We start from the raw sequence: 18,025 nt of genomic DNA on the forward strand, positions 1-18,025 counted from the left end.
CATTGCACGACCGGCACGCACCAACAAGTGTTACACTACTTCCACACTCTTTAAGTGCCCAGACTCGTTTTGCACTCTGCCGTTAGTTAGGATCTATTGCCCTGTATGCACTTCATTGAATTCTAATACCCATTCTGCATGAGTTTGAGTTTGCTCAATTAGAGATAAGACATGTGAGTTAAGAGCGAGCACTCCGTCTTTATGCGTGAGCACTATGTCTGCCAACCTACCAATGAATGTTGGATTTCTGTGATTTTTTTACTTTTCTATTGCAAACATATTGTTCTTCCAAATTGTACTTTCGAGGGAATTTGCGCGCATTTTAAAATATAAGTTAGTATAAGATCCAATCAGAGAGCGCTACCTCGGTAGATGATGTAGTATAACGGCCAAAGCTTCACCCTGTGAAAACTGAGGAGTACCCGGTTCAGTCTCTGAGTCAGCACAGTCTCTTGCGATTCTGGACAAATCACTTAATCTCCACTTGCCTAAAAATGAATGTGAAATGTAACTGGTTCTCGGGTCGAGTTCGCGCTATATAAAAAAAGGATGACTACTTTATTTCTTAGATTTCATTTTTTTTTTTATTTTTTTTTATCCTCATTTTGCAATTGTATGTGTAAGGAGTTTCGGGAGTCTGTTGTTCCAATTTTCTATCCCGTCACTGCCCCATGTTTCCCGTATTTGTTTGGGGAGTATCCCTTTAGGTGTTGGATCCAAACAGATTTATCCTTTATCCTTTATCATTGTCAATAATTCTATTTCGTGCAGGGGGAGGAGCTAGCCATCCTGGCTACTCGGCAGAGAATGATTTCCGCCTGAATTATTGCCATCGCTTTAATCATCGGATTTAGTTTCCGGGACCATACGGAAGATATTAGTTAACTATTTCGAAGTACTGTTCCCATATTTCCCAGAAGTTTGATATTTTTTCAGTTTTCCCTTTCCTATCAAGTTTGTTAGTTCTTAATATGGAGTTTAGCCAATTTGTGTGTATGGGAGGTGCTGGTTTAACCCAGTTTATGCAAATCTCTCTCCTTGCTAGTAGCATCAACACAAACAGAAGCCTTTCCAGTTTTTTGGCCAACTTACTTGAATCTATATCGTTAGTGAGGTGAATCCCAAAGATAATAAGAGTAATACTTACATCTATTTAATGTCCCAACACCATGGTTATCGTCTTACCAACTTTGTGCCAAAAGGAAGTGAGTATAGGGCATTTCTGGAACATATGGATGTCGTCTGCTTTCTCCATTTTCATTTGGGGCAAGATTTAGTGTTTGTTCCTTTAATTTTTGATAATCTTTTTAGGGTCCAGTATGCCCTATGGATTGTGAGCAAGTGGTTCTTTTTCAAGGTGGCTGGTTTTACGGTAGACCAGCTTTTTTCTAGAGGTTTTTGCCAATAAGTTTGTAGGTCAAATCCAGGCATATCTTTCCTCCATATTGTTTCAGGAACTGGACAGTCTTCCTCTCCGGCCACTATGAAAGCCCAGTACCATCTAGATATTTCCTTTTTTATTGGTGTGGTTTTTATCATTTTCTTCTCCAGATCTTCGTAACCCATTTTTTTTTCCTTAAGAGATTTGGCCCAGCTGGTCAACTGATAATATTTAAATTTAGATAAAGCTCATTTAGTGGAAAAGGATAATTGTTCCCACGAGATTATGGAGTTGTCTATCATGAGTTGCCCCCAGTTTTCGATTCTAGCAGCTTTTAGTGGTAGAGCTAGAGAATCTTTTAAACAATCTGGTGTATCAGGGAAGTCCCATATCGGAGCCATGGTGCTTTAGTACTGTATATTTACTTATTTGATACAATAATTTTGCAGCATTATATAACATCTTTAGTTTTATTTATTTTTTAAATTTTGGGTGAACAAACTTGTATAAGAAATGATCCAACTTGCCTGTCATATTCTGTAAAAAAACTGGGTAGGATTGGTGATTCCTTAACAGAGATCTCAGGTTCTTAAATTGGAAAGCCCTGTAATATTTTAATATATCTGGACTAGCTATTCCTCCTTGCTCTTTTTTCCTCCGTAATTTGCTCCATGCAATCCTTGTACTTTTGGATGACCAAATAAAGCTGGCTAGTTCACCCTGGATTTTTTTTTTGTGCGTCTTTTTGGAATTCCAGGGGTATGGTATTAAAAAGATATGTAAATTTGGGTATGATTGACATTTTTATAATGTTCGATCTTTCCAGGAAGCTTAAGGGTAGCCCATCCCACACTTTAAGTAGTCTCCTTGTTTCTACAAGGACTCTGTTCAGATTCAATTGGGGATTTTTTCTAGATCTTTAGTCAGATTTATCCCCAAATATTTTATTTTATTTCTGGTGTATGGGGTGTTGGGGTGCGTGTTCCAGCTCATAGCCTAAGTTTTCGTTTGGTTTGTTAAGTAGCCTGACACATTGCCAAACTTAACTATCGTGTCCTCTATTGCATCAGTGGAGTTTTCAAAGTTATCTGTGAATATCAACAAGTCATCTGCATAGAGTGCTACTTTTTTTGACCAGTTTTGATATTTGAAAGGAGATATTGAGGAATGTTTTCTCAGGGAACAAGCAAGTGGCTCAATATAAAGGTTAAAAGTAGGGGAGATAACGGGCACCCTTGTCTTGTGCCTCTTTGTATTTCAATGTTGCTGGCGAGACTTCCGTTAATTAGTATTTTTGCTCTTGGCTTTTTGTATATTTCCGCTATCATGTAGCCAAAACTTTATATCCTATTTGTATAGATTGGAAAAAAAGGTTATAAATTCCTGCATTATTACGGAGTCGTCAGAACTTGATGTGATTTGGTCATGGTTCTGAATACAAGATATTTTGTTTCTTGTTTGGTCTATTTTAGTTCTCCACTCCAGCATTTTTCTGCATCCTTCCCCATACTTGTAGTTTGACAGTTTGCTTGCTTCCCATTTTTTCCTTACTATGTTCTCCAGGTAGGCGGTTAATCTCTCCTTAAGCTCTTGATTCTTTTTTTTTAATGTTTCCTTTGGTTCTAAGGGGCTTCCTGCCGCAATTTGTTCTTTCATCAGTTTAATGTCATTTTCCATATTTCTAATTTCCTGTTTCTTGATTTTAAACTTGCGAGCTCCCAGATTAATGAACTTCCCCCTAGCAGACGCCTTAAAGGCATCCCAGGTAATTTGTTTAGACGTACCGACTTAATTGTCCTCAAAGAAATTCACAGAAGATTTTGTTAATTCATCTATGCATTGCGGATCAGACAATAGAGTCCGATCAACTGTCCACCTGGGTATTGTGTTATTATTAGTCATTAGGAGGGTTAAATGAACTGCAGAGTGGTTCAGATAGGTGGGCTGGTATATGCTCAATGCTTCTAACGCTACCTAGTAAACTCTTATCTAGCAAAAAGAAATCAATTCTGGATCTATGTCCCAGTTTTTTGTTGTGATAAGTAAATGGCTGTCTGTTGTCTCCCTTTTGTTTCCACATGTCCATCAAGTCAAGATCTTTTTTATAATTTCCTATCCATTCCCTCATTTTGGGTAGGATTACATGTTTGCTAGGGGGGGTATCTATCCATTTTGGGATCGAGTAAGATGTTAAAGTCGCCGCCTAGTATTATGGGTGCAGTGGTGGATAAAAGCTCTGAATAAAGTTTTTGAAGAGAAACCGGATCATCAAGATTTGGACCGTAGTATCCGACTATAGATAGCATGTTATTATTTATTCTTACTTTGGCTTCAGCCCATCTTCCCTTGCTATCCACTGCCTTCTATTCGATCTTTACTTTAAGTGATTTTTTGATGATGATTGCTACTCCTTTAATATTACAGTCTTGTTTGGTACATATACATGTGTCCACCCAGTTAAATTTTTTCATTATTTGATCCCACTCAGTACTTAAAAGGTGTGTCTCTTGCAGTATAATAATTTCACTGTCAGCTTCCTTCAAATATTCGAGAATTCTACTCCTTCTATTAACCGTTCTGAGTCAGTTTACATTTCAAGAAAGAACATTTATTTTTTTCTGATTTGTCGTCATTTATTTGTATTTTTTTTTGGATGATATTTTAGGCTGGTTCGAGTATTGTGGTTTCCGATAACTCTTTTTATTTTGATTAAAGAGGACATTTTTTCTTTTTTTTCCCCTAGTTTGCTCCCCACCCGTGGTCTGGTTTTACTTTGTGATAATGTTTTTTTTTGGTGTTTAATTTTACCCACCCTGAGGAAGCCTCCCTTCTTCTTTCTGGCCGGTATTTTTCGCCCATTTCGAGCTCCTATTTCACTGAGATTCAAAGATCACTTTCCCTTTTATAATTTTTTATTTTTTTTATTTCTCCGTTCGTAGTTGGCCCTTGATCTGTTCTATGAAGTTTTCTACCTCTTTGGGGTCCCTGATATTGTGCATTTTGTTCCGCCACATAATCCGGAGGTCTGCGGGGAACTTCATTTGTACTGTGGCCCGAGGGATTTTAATTCTTGCATGAACTGCCCCAGTTCCCACTGTCTATCCTGGGTTGCTTTGGGCATGTCGGAGCGGATGCTAAAAGACCAGTTGTCTTTTTTCAGTGTTCCATTTTTTAAACCTTCACTTAAAATGTTTTCTTTTAGTGTGTAAGTCTTAAAATTAATTAAGATTTTTCTTGGTGTCCTTCTTTCTTTACTCTTTCCAAAGGGATCTCTATGGACCCTTTGAAAATCCTCCATCAAATTGTTCTCTTTAGACCAGGGAAAGAATTCTTATAGCAGGGAGATGGTGAATTTTTTAATTTCCGTCCCTTTCAGATTTTATGGAACGTTTAATATTCTTAAGTTGGTTTTTCTCGCTTGATTTTCTAACGATTCTAGTTTTTCTTTAATAATTCTGTCGCTATCTTTTAGTGATCTTATCTCCTTTTGATTTATGTCCATTTTTAGGTCTCGCCTGTCGATGCGCATGCGCATCGAGCAAGCGAGACTATGGGGGCTTATCCACTCTTTGTCCAACTTGCAAGGAATCGTGGCGATTCCTTGCAGTGCCCGTGACTTTTAAGCTCAATGCGCATGCGCATTGAGCTTAAAAGCGCGTGCACGTGCCCCCAGCCGCCTGCCTTGCCTACTCTCCCGCCCCCTCACTTCTTGATTGCACGGCCGCTAGGCCGTGCATCCCTACTCTCCTCCCACTCTCCTTGCACGGCCGCTAGGCCATGCCTCCCCTACTCTCCTCCTCCTACTCTCCTCCCCTCGCCGTCTGTTCCCGCACTCCTCCCACACCCCCGCTCCGCCCCCTCCCCTGCCTGCCATGTCGCGTCACACATTGCACCGGATGCCTCCCTCCTGCTCCTCCCCCGGTACATGCAGCAGCTCCAAGAAGCCCCGTTGTATCGTCACCATGGCCTCCCCGGTGGCCGAGGAGCCCTTCCCGCTCCACGTACTTCTTCCCAAGAAGGAGACGGGTGCCGCCGGCTCCCGCTCCCACATCCCAGAGTACGACGGCTTAGGGACGGTTATTGCTGTGCTCGACACTGGCGTGGACCCTGGGGCGCCGGGTATGCAGGTAACAGAATGTGCATTAAAAAGCAGGGACTAGAGCAGATGTAGCGGGTGCAGCTGCTCCCACCCTTCCTTACATCCGTGATCCTTAAATCATGAACAGAAGAAGCAACACACGGTTCCGGCGACTCTGTGCCCTGCAAGTCCCTCCCCTGTCCCAACTCCTCTGCCTTCTCAGAGAGGGGCCGGCACCGTAGCACCATGCTGATCCCGCACAGCTGACTTCAGGCATGTCACATCTTTTAAGGTGAACACAGCAGTATCAACATTGCAAAGATTAATGGGCGTCATAAAATTAACAAAACAAATGTTTTATTTAATTTAAAAAAAAACGCTACTGCGCACATGAAATATTATATGCAAAATAAGCCTCATATTTCTTTCCGCAATTCTTTCAACGTCACTTTTCTCTATCTGTGTACTGGTGCAAAATTGTGTTTATAATTTGCATGGGGCAAATCTATTTTATTCACTTACTACTGCAAGCCGCAAACCACGTTTGTGCACTTGTGCACCAGTGCAGTGCACCAGCTGCAGTTGCTATTCAGTAGCACGCCCTGGCAGTCCATGCTTTCACCTAAGCGGGTAAGCGGCCCAGTTAGGTGGTTAAAGCATGTGTCAATCGAGCAGAAACCCACACAAAGCTCGGTCATTATCAGCACCGCACCAGTCATCTGCTCTGGTTTGAGGTTCCGCACTGCGCCCTCGTCAGTGTCGGGGGTCTGCACATCCAGAGGCTTGACATTTCTCAAATGGAAATTTGCGTTGTTTACGGTCTCCCTGTACCATGTTAGCCAGGATGCGCAGAAGGCAGCTGCCCCCTATCACCGGTGACGTGCCCAGCCCATCAGCTGCAGAGCACTGCTACCAGAGGACTCTCACGGGGTGTCGTGAGCAATGTGTGGCCGCAAAAGTGCGCTTCATAGCACCAAATTCAGCATACAAAGCGGGGGGTGCAGAAAATAAACGCAGGGCCCCAGGCAAACAAAGGAAGATTGAGCAAATAGTAGGCTCACACAGTCACAGGCCTCCCTTATCTGACACAGTGCAGAAAACGATAGATGCAGGCTACCATAGCACACCCTGATGGCATGCAGACGAGAAATTCTGGGGTGTGAAATCCAGGCATTAGACAGCACTCTCCATACACATGGTCAGCAGCATGAAGGTCTCATCAGCTCAGCCACATCTTTCTCCACTGGAAGAGGTGGGCCCCCACATTGGCCGTAGCAAAGCAGGGAACGCAGTGGAGAGCAAACATGGAGCAGGCCGTTTCTTTCCTTCCCCAGTTTGTTTCTTTTTTCCTGTTCCATTTTAAACCTATTTAACAATTCTTCCCTTACTCATCGTTTGTTCGATCCGTGTGACTTTGCCGACTTACACCTCCCCTCCCTACTTTCTGCCCTGGCCCCTCCCCCTCTCCTTGAGGTGAGCTCGGCATCACCCTCGCTCATAGCCTCGAATCCATCACCCTGCTTCCAGTATGCACACCCCGAGCACGTCCTCGAAACACATTTCCATTCTGTCCATTCCTATGCATCATTCATTTATCACGCAGACACCTCTCAGATCCGTTTCAAAGCCAAACTGCAACTTTCTTGCACTCTCACTCCTCCTCACTCACCCTCAAACCCTCACTCACCCTCAACCCCTCACCCTCAACATCAACCCCTCACCCTCACCCTCACTCACCCTCACCCTCACTCACCCTCACTCTCACTCACCCTCACTCTCACTCACCCTCAACCCCTCACCCTCACTCACCCTCAACCCCTCACTCACCCTCACTCACCCTCACCCACCCTCACCCTCACTCACCCTCAACCCCTCACCCCCACACAGTGCAATAGGTCTCGGAGCATTTGAGTTAGAGCTTTTAGAAATGTTTATGGCTTTTTTTTTTTAATTCTTTAGCATTGGCTACAGGAAACAAAAATGCTAAAGATTTAAAAAAAAACCCATAAACAATTCTAAAAGCACTAACTCTAATGCTGCGAGACCTATTGCATTTCCAATGCTTGTTCTGGTAAGCGTCTCTACTGCGGATTCGACCGCAGTGACTCTTTCTCCCAGTTCGTTTAGTTTCTGGTCTAAACTCTCACACACTTCATGTATTTTATTCTGGTCGGTTTCCGACACTGTAAATCTCGCCCTCATTTCCCCCATCATTTTGTCCATGAATTTTTCCATTAATTTCTCGGTTTGCTTAACCGTGAGGGAGTCATTTCCTGGTTCACTTGAGGACTGTTTAGGAGGTTCTGTTATGTGGGGTGTGGTGGAGCTCATTGTTGACTCCAACCGTGTAGCTGCATGTGGGATTTCTCCCCTACTTGCGGGCTTACTTATAACCTGTGGCTTGTCTCCTGAATTTGCCGCTCCCAATCCCTCATCCATTAAGAGAGTTATGTTTACTGTATTGTCTGGGGTTGAAATTAAGGATTCGCACTTGTCTTGTTGAGTAGTACAGCTGCCTCTGACATGAATCAGTTGCTGGACTTTAAAGAAGGATCTTAGGGAGGGATTACTTTAATCTTCTGTTCTGGTTGATGTTTTCCCTGCTCTTTCGCTTTCGCCGCTCTAGTTTTTATGTTTTGTGATAGACTTTCAAGGTTAGAAGACCCTCTCTGTTTTCTTTTTGTGCTCCTGGGAGCGACAGTCTGTTTTAAGAGCGAGAAGTTTTGTTTTGAAAATTGTTTATTTCTGTGGCTGTAGGAGGAGTTTACTTTGCTACCATTCTCGTTGTGCTTTTTCGAGCCTCTACCCGCCTCGGCCTTTCTAATCTCCAGGGTATCTAGTCTGGCCGCTGTTTCGTTCTCTGTCCTCTCACTTCCCCTCACCACCTCACTTCCACCCTCTGCAAGATTGAATTGTTTACACTCAGCAATCAGGTCTGGAGCAGCAGCCCTCTCGCCTCCTTCCCCCCCCCTGTACCTTACTCATGAACGTGTAGATTGTTCTCTCGTCCCGGTTTTTCTGCTGGGGCTTGAGTTCTTGATAGTTTGCTCCGGTTTCAGATGGCTGTAGGGTCTCCCTTTCAGGTCGTCCCCGGTATTCAAACTCCTCTAGGACAACAAAGAAATTTCGTCGCTTCTCTGGGTCAGACCTCTTCGCCGCTACTGCGCCCTCCGAGCCCGGACCATCAGACCTGCATCCCACCAGCCCGGCGGCATCTCCCCTTCTCCACATGTAAACACAGCAAGTCCGCCAGCTCAGACGACGCTGTCCCCGAGCAGACGCTGCCTCCCACTCCGCCGCTACTGCCGAGATTCCCCCGGAACAGATTTCATTATTATAGACTTGCTCAAGCCACGACTTATAGGTACGTAGCATAGGACATAGCCGTCGTCTCGTACACATTTTTATAGGTTCGTGGCCTTTAATGTGTAAAGCAAAGAGCCCTGCTCCTAATGACCATTGAGCTGCTCTCAGATGTAACATGCACCCTGCAGATTTGCCTGCAGGACACCATTACACAATTTAAGAAAATAAGTGAAACAACATTACTAAAGAGAGTTTATAGCACTGTAATCCGATTGCACAGGAGGCAATTGTACTGGCTGTAGGGTACGGTGAAAGGCGCAGCCTCTCTTCTGCAGAGAATGGCTGAAGGGCAAGTCCTGCGGGCTCTGCAGTCACAAGGAATAAATAACCGCAGTGGATGTGCCCAGCAATAATAAGACACGACCACTGCCCTTTTGTTTGCTCAGTTTAATCTGTGAATCTATTGAAGGAGCACTGGGCATGGCTGTGAGTACTGGGAAGAGGGCATGGCGGTGAGTACTGGGAACAGCGCATGGCTGTGAGCAGGGCCGACTCTAGGGTGGTGTTGTGTTAAGGCAGTGGGCACCCAAACATTAATCTACATTTGAGTAGTAAGGGTTGGTTGGTGGCTCCTGGTCATTTCAAGGGCAGCATCAGTCTTGTTGGGCATCAATCTTGTTGTTGGATCAAAACAATTAAAAAACGATGTTGAGATGTTTCAAAGTTGAGAGGTTACCTGTGATGTGTAAATGCCAAGGGTGCAGTCTTTTGTGTAGTGGTGGAAATTAATAGAAACCTAAATTAATTGTGATTGTGAACAAAAACACTGTACAAATTCCGTGTGGTACTTCTGCGTGTAAGAGGATGCCCTCAACTATTTTATGTGAGAAGTAAAATTAGCATTGTCAGGAGCAAGTATTATTCTGGGTGGGTGGGCTAAGACAGAGTTATTCCTCCTGTTATGCAGGGGTGATATAATTAGGCGTGGACTCCTTTTAGCAGTTGCAGGTTGTCCAAGGGGAAATTGGGAATTCAGCAGTAACATGTCAACTTGTCCCTTTGTAGTGGTCTTCACTGTGTTACTGTGTATGATCATAAATGCTTTACACACTGCCTCTGAGATAAGCCTAGCTGCTCGTGTTACGTTACCACAGGGTTGAGCAGGGGTTATCAAAGGGTGTAGCCCCCTTACTCTGACTTAGGAAGAAGGGTCCCCACTTGGACAGTTGGCAGCCATTGCCAACTAGAGACCCCCATTTCTAACAAACAACCATTTCGATTTTGAGAGGAGTAAACATCTCAATGCCCATTTGATTCCCCATGTTCGACTAATGTTCTGATTTGTTACTTTTGCCTCAAATTGTAAAGCTTCTCTGATATCCTTCGGGATCAAGTTTGCGCTATATATGAAACTTTATAAATAACTAAATGTAACTTTCATGATCGAGGTAACTGTTAGCAGCAATACTACGTGTCTCTCCTCGGAGACTCGGACATCTTTCAAGTGCTCACCGTCCGTTTTCCCCAGCATCCCCCCACCCCAAGGGGCAGCAATCTGAGGGGTAGCCCCTTGCTCCACAAGCTCTAGCTACGCCCCTGATTGCCTGTGCATTATGACAACACCTTACCTGTACGCCGTTTTCCCTTTGTCCATTTCCCGTCTATTTGTATTCAACTGCGATAGGGCACACGAGCACTTACATTGTTTCTATGTCTATACACATGAATAGGAATGATGTCACATACGGGTATCACCTGCCCTTGTTGTTTCACATATTGCCGCTATTCACTTTTTATGTTTATAGTGTTGTGTATGCTTGAAATACATTAACTACTAATGTTGTTATTGGTTTAAATTCTTTCATTTCCACAACATTGAGAATTTTGCACTGTCATGTTGAAATAGACATAGGAAATCTCTATTTCTATTATTAGGCCTGCTGGGTTGCTGTGACAGCCATGTGGAGTAAGGTGCATAGAAAGTGTAAATTGAGTGTGTACAAGATGTAGTGACCAAGGCGGTATGCCGTCGAAACGTGTCTAGGTTGTTGTTGTTTTGGATTAAACACTTCTGTGTCATCATTTCACGGAGTCAGTGCCTGTCTGTTCGCCGCTGCAAGGATTGGATTACAATATATATATATATATATATATATATATATATATATATATATATATATATATATATATATATATATGTATGTATATATATAAGAGAGAGATGCCATCAAAATCCAAGATTGCACCAGTATGTGACCGAACACCAATGTGCAACTTCTCAAACTCCACCATGACAGTGAAAGAGGATCCCAACCCCAGGCTGCAGTAACTAACCCCCCAGCCCACAACGCTCAGAGCGCCTAAGCAGGTAAAGGACCTCACTGTGAGTTCCGCACTGATAACGTAACATGCGCTTGGTGCCCGCGGCAGGGACCTCACCGCCCAACATCCACTGGTTTCTTGTTAAACTCAGCAGACAAACCTATGTTTCAACAATCTTTCACCTTTAGAATCTCCTGCAAACTTCCCCCTGACAGTAAAGCCTTGCTGGACATTGCGCCTCTCACTAAGTATGCTTTAAACCTCAGCCGGTCCACCCTTGCCTCCTGCATTCCCATCTTCACCCACCTTGCAAACGTTGAGGAATATAATCCTCAACGTTCGCAAAAGATATTAAGAGCTGTTCAACTCAAAAATCTGTTGGTCATACTCTTGCAAACATTAATTAATAAATAAGGATACTTCTCTTAATTTGGTTAAAACATTGCATCAGACACAGTCTTCGTTCTACTTCAGACCTCAAATGGAACATCATCTGGGTAACAGGAACTATTACCCAATGTCAAACCTTTAACAGTTGATACTCTCCTGACCAAATCAACCATAATAAAGTAGCCACCTTCAGGGTCAAGGAACAATTTCCTTAAACCTAGATCTCTAGCCATTCACCATCCCTCAAAAAGATGAAGCACCTTGCTAACATCCCACAAACATTCATACCTTTTCTTTTATGGTCTCTTTAAACGTATACCCTTCATAACTCTACAAACTAACACATCTTGGACGATAGATCTATTCTCAACCAAAGAGTGTCCTGCTGCTAGAGCCCATATAACAAACATTACTGTTCTGTAACATAAACCTCTATCAAAAGCTCTGCCAAATATGTTGCTATCTCGAGAACAGATGACTCTGTGGGACCCAAACCCCTTTCCATACACCAACTAATCCAAACCTGACAGGCTCCTCTATACCTAAGCTTTCTTCTTGGTGCCCATGATGTGCCAAGAAGTTCTGAAGCCTTATCTCAGAGTCCTGTGTATCTTGCAGAATTCCTTCCAGCAATCATTGCACAACTAGCACTAACACAGCTCTTCCACTGCCAACTCCGTTACTCCTGGGTAACCATAGCTGTGCAACCCAGAGGGGGTTACTAAGACCAGAGTACATTTCAGTTGCCTCCTTTTTATCTGAATCATTATGAACATGGTAAAATCATACCCCTCCCTCATGATCCCATCTTGTTGAAATGTGTATAGTGCCCGTGCTTAGGGATCAAACAAATCATGCGTTGCTACGTTGTCTCCAAAAACCATTGTTCTCATGTCTCCTGAAATTCTAATCAGGAACCCCATCCTATATCTCTTACATTGAATTCAAAACAAAGTTGGAACTTGTGTCAAAAACTGTGTGCTCATTCCATTACTCTATATTCTTCAGTCACCAAACTAACTGGCTAACTAGGTGTCTGCCAGAAGGTAGACGGTTTTTTATACTCTCTTCCACTTGCACTTTGGATTACTCCGTCCTGCTGTCCCCAATAGAGTAGATGAGGATCCCCTGGTCCTGATGAAATACAGAAATCCTACTGGATTTCTTGGGCATGAAACATGCTGACCATTTCCACCATTCATGCATCCCTTTGACCTGCAGCAGGTTTAATTTTCCTCGCCAGCCACAACTTTCATAGTTGGTTGTTTTTAACCATAGCATCGGTATCCAACGAATAAAGCTGTTTTTGGAATCCCATAGCTATTTACATTTGCACTTTTTCACTCCCACTTCTACTCATCTCACATATGCCCCCACACCCGCCCCTGTTTGGCTTCACGGCGGGAAACAGAGAGGACGTCCGGCAAAGAGATCCCTGCGTGGCCCATTGGGCATTGCAGCGCCGGCCCAATGAGGAGCTACCCTATGATGAAGCATGACACCTCTCAGGGTGTGTGAGGGCCCTTGCTCCTTATAGGAGCTATCCAACTCCTGTCTCTTATTCCACATTCCTCTCCTCCCTCCCTCCCCCAGTCCAATCCATTGCTCAGCCCCTCCCAGGGACTGCATACTACTTGTTTCACCGTTTTTCTTAGGGGCATGTATGCTGGAACTCACAAGCCCCCCATCCCTCCATCTGTGAATAATTCAAATCCTGCAATACAATCTTCCTGTGAACACCTTGGAGGAGTTTGGATATGCTCACTTGGTGCAGTTCCATCTAGGTATTTATTCCATTCCTCTTTCGAAGTCCATCAGCTGTCACTGCATTGAGTACCCACTATACGGTGCTCATGTGCCTGTGTAGCAGCAGACCTGGATCTTACGCATCAATGTTCTTTAAAAACGTGGTTAACAGGAGGTGCTAGGCTAGCAAACAAGATGGCTGCTTAGGCTCCCGGCTCCGCTGACCTCCGTATCCTGCCAGATGATCCTGTCGATAATCCTGTTTTTACGCCCGACCTCCGTGTAGATGAACCGATCCACGCTCCGATGGTGCAATCCCGAAAACCTAATCGGCTTGATTGACGGAGTTGTGTCGAGTTGAAGTTTGCGGCCTAGTCCAGCAGGAGAGCCGGGGCCTCGAGTTTTGACCCAGCCGGGTTGCAGTTGAACAACAAGAATCAAGCAGGGTTCGGTCTACCGCAGTGGAGGTCTTTTTTGCCCGATTTTGATGGTTGTCATTCTGATTGAATAGCACCGAGGGAGGAGTGACGTGGCACGACAGTGGCTGTGGGTGGAGGTCCCTGTCCCGCGTACCCGGTTTGCCGCCGTCGGGGTTCGGTGAGTAGGGGTCTTCACGCGCGGCAGCAGAGTGCAGATTGCTGCCGCAGAAACATATAAACATACAATTAAAATCATGAACTATTAAATAAAATAGTTCATGATTTTAATTGTATGTTTATAGGTTTTTTCTTTTGTGTAATACAGCCCTGAAGAAGTCCCACCCGGGACGAAACGCGTCGCCTGTTCGTTTCTTTCTATTGGAAAAATAAAAGAATCAATCAAAAAAGATTTTTGGACATTACCTTTTGTGTCTTTAAAATAAGTTTATTGTATTTTTACAATTGTGATATATGGTGCACCTGTGCTTATCAATTCAATGCATCTATGGAGATGCGTCACGGTGTAAGGCCCTGCGCCACATGAAACCTGCGTAAGGTTTCATGTGGGCGTTTCCACGCAGGAGGGGCGTTCCGTCACAGGAACGCCCCTGAAAAGTGACTCAGTGAAATCTACATGATTTGTCTGAGTCACTTTTCCAACGCTGATGCTTCAAAACCCTGCGCCTGCTTGAAGCAGGCGTAAGGCTTGGCGCACCACGTTAGAGATAGGGCAGGTTGGAATAGTGCTGGATTTGCGTGCCGCACGCAACACAACTTTAGCACTGCGCCGACTTCACGCCCTAGATGCGACATGCATCTGTTTATTCCTGCGCCATGGTGCACCGCATTGTAAATGCGGCGCACCATGGGTGACGCAAGAATAAACTTGCGTGCCGTATCTTTCCTGGCGCATCTCGGCCGATTTGCAGAGATGCGTCAGGCAACATAAATCTGCCCCTAAGTGTCTTGCACCTTCATATTAATCTAACAATCATTTGTAGAGATTGGCAATTCACCCGTGAGGATCTCAAGGAGCCTCTCTGGCGTGGAGGTTGTTTATTCAAATGAAAAAGAAATATGAAAGAGAGGGTGTGGTTGTAAATATGAAGAATAAATGTGGTACCAGTAGTGCGAAATTAAACACACCAAAAACCACTTAGTAATTTTTGCAAAAACAATTTGGATCAGTTTAATCTAAATCAGATTTAAATGAACTATGAGATGTAAAAAAGAAAAACATCCTGCAATAATCTCAACATTTTAATTTTAGGCAAACGTATCATACCAATGAGAAGTGTCAAACTTTAGCTGTAATGCTTTTTGTGACATGCCTTTCACCAGATCCGGGCTGCAGTGATTTATGGAATAGGTCTCCGGCGGCGAGTCGGTGTGCACAAAATGGAGCGCATCGTGAAGATAGTGCCCCACTGACAGCCCATGTGGCACATGTGATTTTCATGTGATATTCTGGCTCCTGGTGATTTCTGGGAGTAAACATTACGGGTAAAACCGTGAGTTCAAAGGAATACGTTTTTTTACCTTTTTTACATTTGTGTCCTCAGGGAGTGGACTCGCCATAGCGCGCGCGGACCCCCCGGGGGCTCTCATGCACTGGTCCTGATGAAAGCTGAGCACAATATTGCATAGAACAGCAGAAACATGTTAACCTTTTTGACCTGGAACTGTGGTTCTAATACAAACCACTACGTTGTCCACACTTGTTTTTAACGTGAACAGCTGGCCCATTAATAAAGCTTTTTTTAGGCGCAGCTGGGATCTTTTAATCTTGCACTCACATCACTGAGCACACACAAAAAAAACTTTTTTTAAAACCCTGCTCCGCTGCAATTGCAGGCGTCGCAGCACACAGGGGGGGACATTCGGTCTCCCCTGTGGGAACCCCATGATGAAGCATGTAACCACTAGGGTGAGTGAGGGATTTTTTAAGAAATAAGGTTTCTTTTTCAGTTCCTTTTCCTTATGATATTTTTCTTCCTCATTTTGAACACTGTGTAGACCGCTAGGTAGGGATAAATTGTCACGTATGGTTTCACAGGTATAGTCACTCTTTTGTTGTTGTATTATGCCTTTCACTTTACCTGCTTGACACGGAAAGAAAGCATTATGATGAGGTCAACAAATCAACTGTAATTAATTATTACAGGTGTAAAAAGGAAAGTAGAGACAGGTGGTTATACTGGGATTCAGGCCCGGTTCAAGCGGGTGGGCCGGGTGGGCCAGGCGCACCCAAACATGAGCCTGGCCCACCCAAACAGGAGCCCTGGCACTCGCAGTGAGGGCTTGAAGGCAAGCGTGCAATGCACAGGTCATGTGTGTCAGCCCGGGCCGAGACAGCGCACCCGAGTACTTCACAGGTCTTTAAAGACCATTTAAATGTTAACAAGGCTTTGTTTATTTTTTCACCCCTTCATCTCTGCATGGTGAAAGGCCACACATCTTTTCTTTGACAATGGTAACCTTTGGTAACCTTTGCCTACTGTCCTGCTGCATTGATATTTCTTTTCCTATGCAGCATAGGAGAAAATAAGTTTGTCTATTCCTAGTCACCTTTCCTGACCTCTGCAGTGGCTTACCACAACAGGCTGTGACACAAAGCTTGACTAATGAAGTAGGTAAGAGAATGTGTTACTAAATTTTTTTCTTTTTAAAATCTGCACTGGCCCAGCAGGACACATACTTCGTGTATGCTTCATTTAAACATGGCCGATGCAGGACAACAATAAGACAAATCAAAATGCCCAGATAACGCTGGTGAATAAGGATCCTGCTGGAGAGCAGTCATTTGTCTGTTAGTAGTTTTTAAATGCAGATGAACTGTATTTTATGTGGATTGCTCAGTGGGTTACTGCCTTTGTCACAGAGATCCTTGTTACTTGCAGTTCAAGAATTACAAACCTAACATAGGACAGTGACCAATGAACTGTCACCAAAGAGCTGCATACAAACATGAATGATATAGTTAGAACTTCGCTTTTTTTTGGTTTGTGATATAGTTGGAACTTCCCCAGTCTTTCATTATTCTAATGTTGCTAAAATGAGTATGTTTGGGCAGATATACATTTTTATCAGTAAAGCTGACTCCCGTGGAATGCTCTTTAAATCCTTAGGTTGTGTTTCCCCAGACCAAACCCTCTAAAAATATACTGCCCACCAGTGGATGACATGTGATTTCTACACCTTGTATTCCTCATTGGCTTATGTGACATTCCATGTAGAGTGATTTACATACTAGTATGATTCATTGTATCTGTATAATGTGTGCGTGGTCTTAAATTCTGACACACGCTACACTGATACGAGTAGCGCTATACAACAAATGAAATGCATATGAGAGAGAGGCTACGTAAAGCTGTGGGGCGCTGGTGGAGGGTGGCAGTGAGAGAATCCGAGGAGGAGGTAGTGGGAGGGGCTATGGAGCAATGAGGGGCACTGTTGGAGGGTGGCAGTGAGGGAATCCGAGGAAGAGGTCATCGGGTGGAGGGAGGAGCTAGGGAGAGATGCGGGGCACTGATGGAGGGTGGTAGTGAGGGAAATCCAAGGAAGAGGTCATGGGGTGGAGGGAGGAGCTAGGGAGAGATGAGGGGCACAGATGGAGGGTGGTAGTGAGGAAAATCCAAGGAAGAAGTCATAGGGTGGAGGGAGAGATGAGGGGCACTGATGGAGGGTGGTAGTGAGGGAGTCTGAGGAGGAGGTCATGCGGGGGAGGGGCTACAGAGAGATGAGGGGCACTGGTGGAGGGTGGCAGTGAGGGAATCCGATGAGAAGGTCAATAGGGGGAGGCTTTGGAGAGGTGAGGGGCACTGGTGGAGAGTGGTAGTGAGGGAGTCCGATGAGGAGTTCAATAGGGGTGGGCTACGGAGAGATGAGGGGCACTGGTAGAGGGTGGTAGTGAGGGAGTCTGAGGAGGAGGTCATGAGGGGAGGGGCTACAGAGAGATGAGGGGCACTGGTGGAGGGTGGCAGTGAGGGAATCTGATGAGAAGGTCATTAGGGGGAGGCTATGGAGAGATGCGGGGCACTGGTGGAGGGTGGTAGTGAGGGAAATCCAAGGAAGAGGTCATGGGGTGGAGGGAGGAGCTAGGGAGAGATGAGGGGCACTGATGGAGGGTGGTAGTGAGGGAGTTTGAGGAGGAGGTCATGAGGGGGAGGGGCTACAGAGAGATGAGGGGCACTGGTGGAGGGTGACAGTGATGGAATCCGATGAGAAGGTCAATAGGGGGAGGCTATGGAGAGATGAGCGGCACTGGTGGAGAGTGGTAGTGAGGGAGTCCGATGAGGCGTTCAATAGGGGTGGGCTACGGAGAGATGAGGGGCACTGGTAGAGGGTGGTAGTGAGGGAGTCTGAGGAGGAGGTCATGAGGGG

Source organism: Lissotriton vulgaris, chromosome 5 (genome assembly GCF_964263255.1).
Source record: "Lissotriton vulgaris chromosome 5, aLisVul1.2, whole genome shotgun sequence".
Classification (NCBI taxonomy): Eukaryota; Metazoa; Chordata; class Amphibia; order Caudata; family Salamandridae; genus Lissotriton; species Lissotriton vulgaris.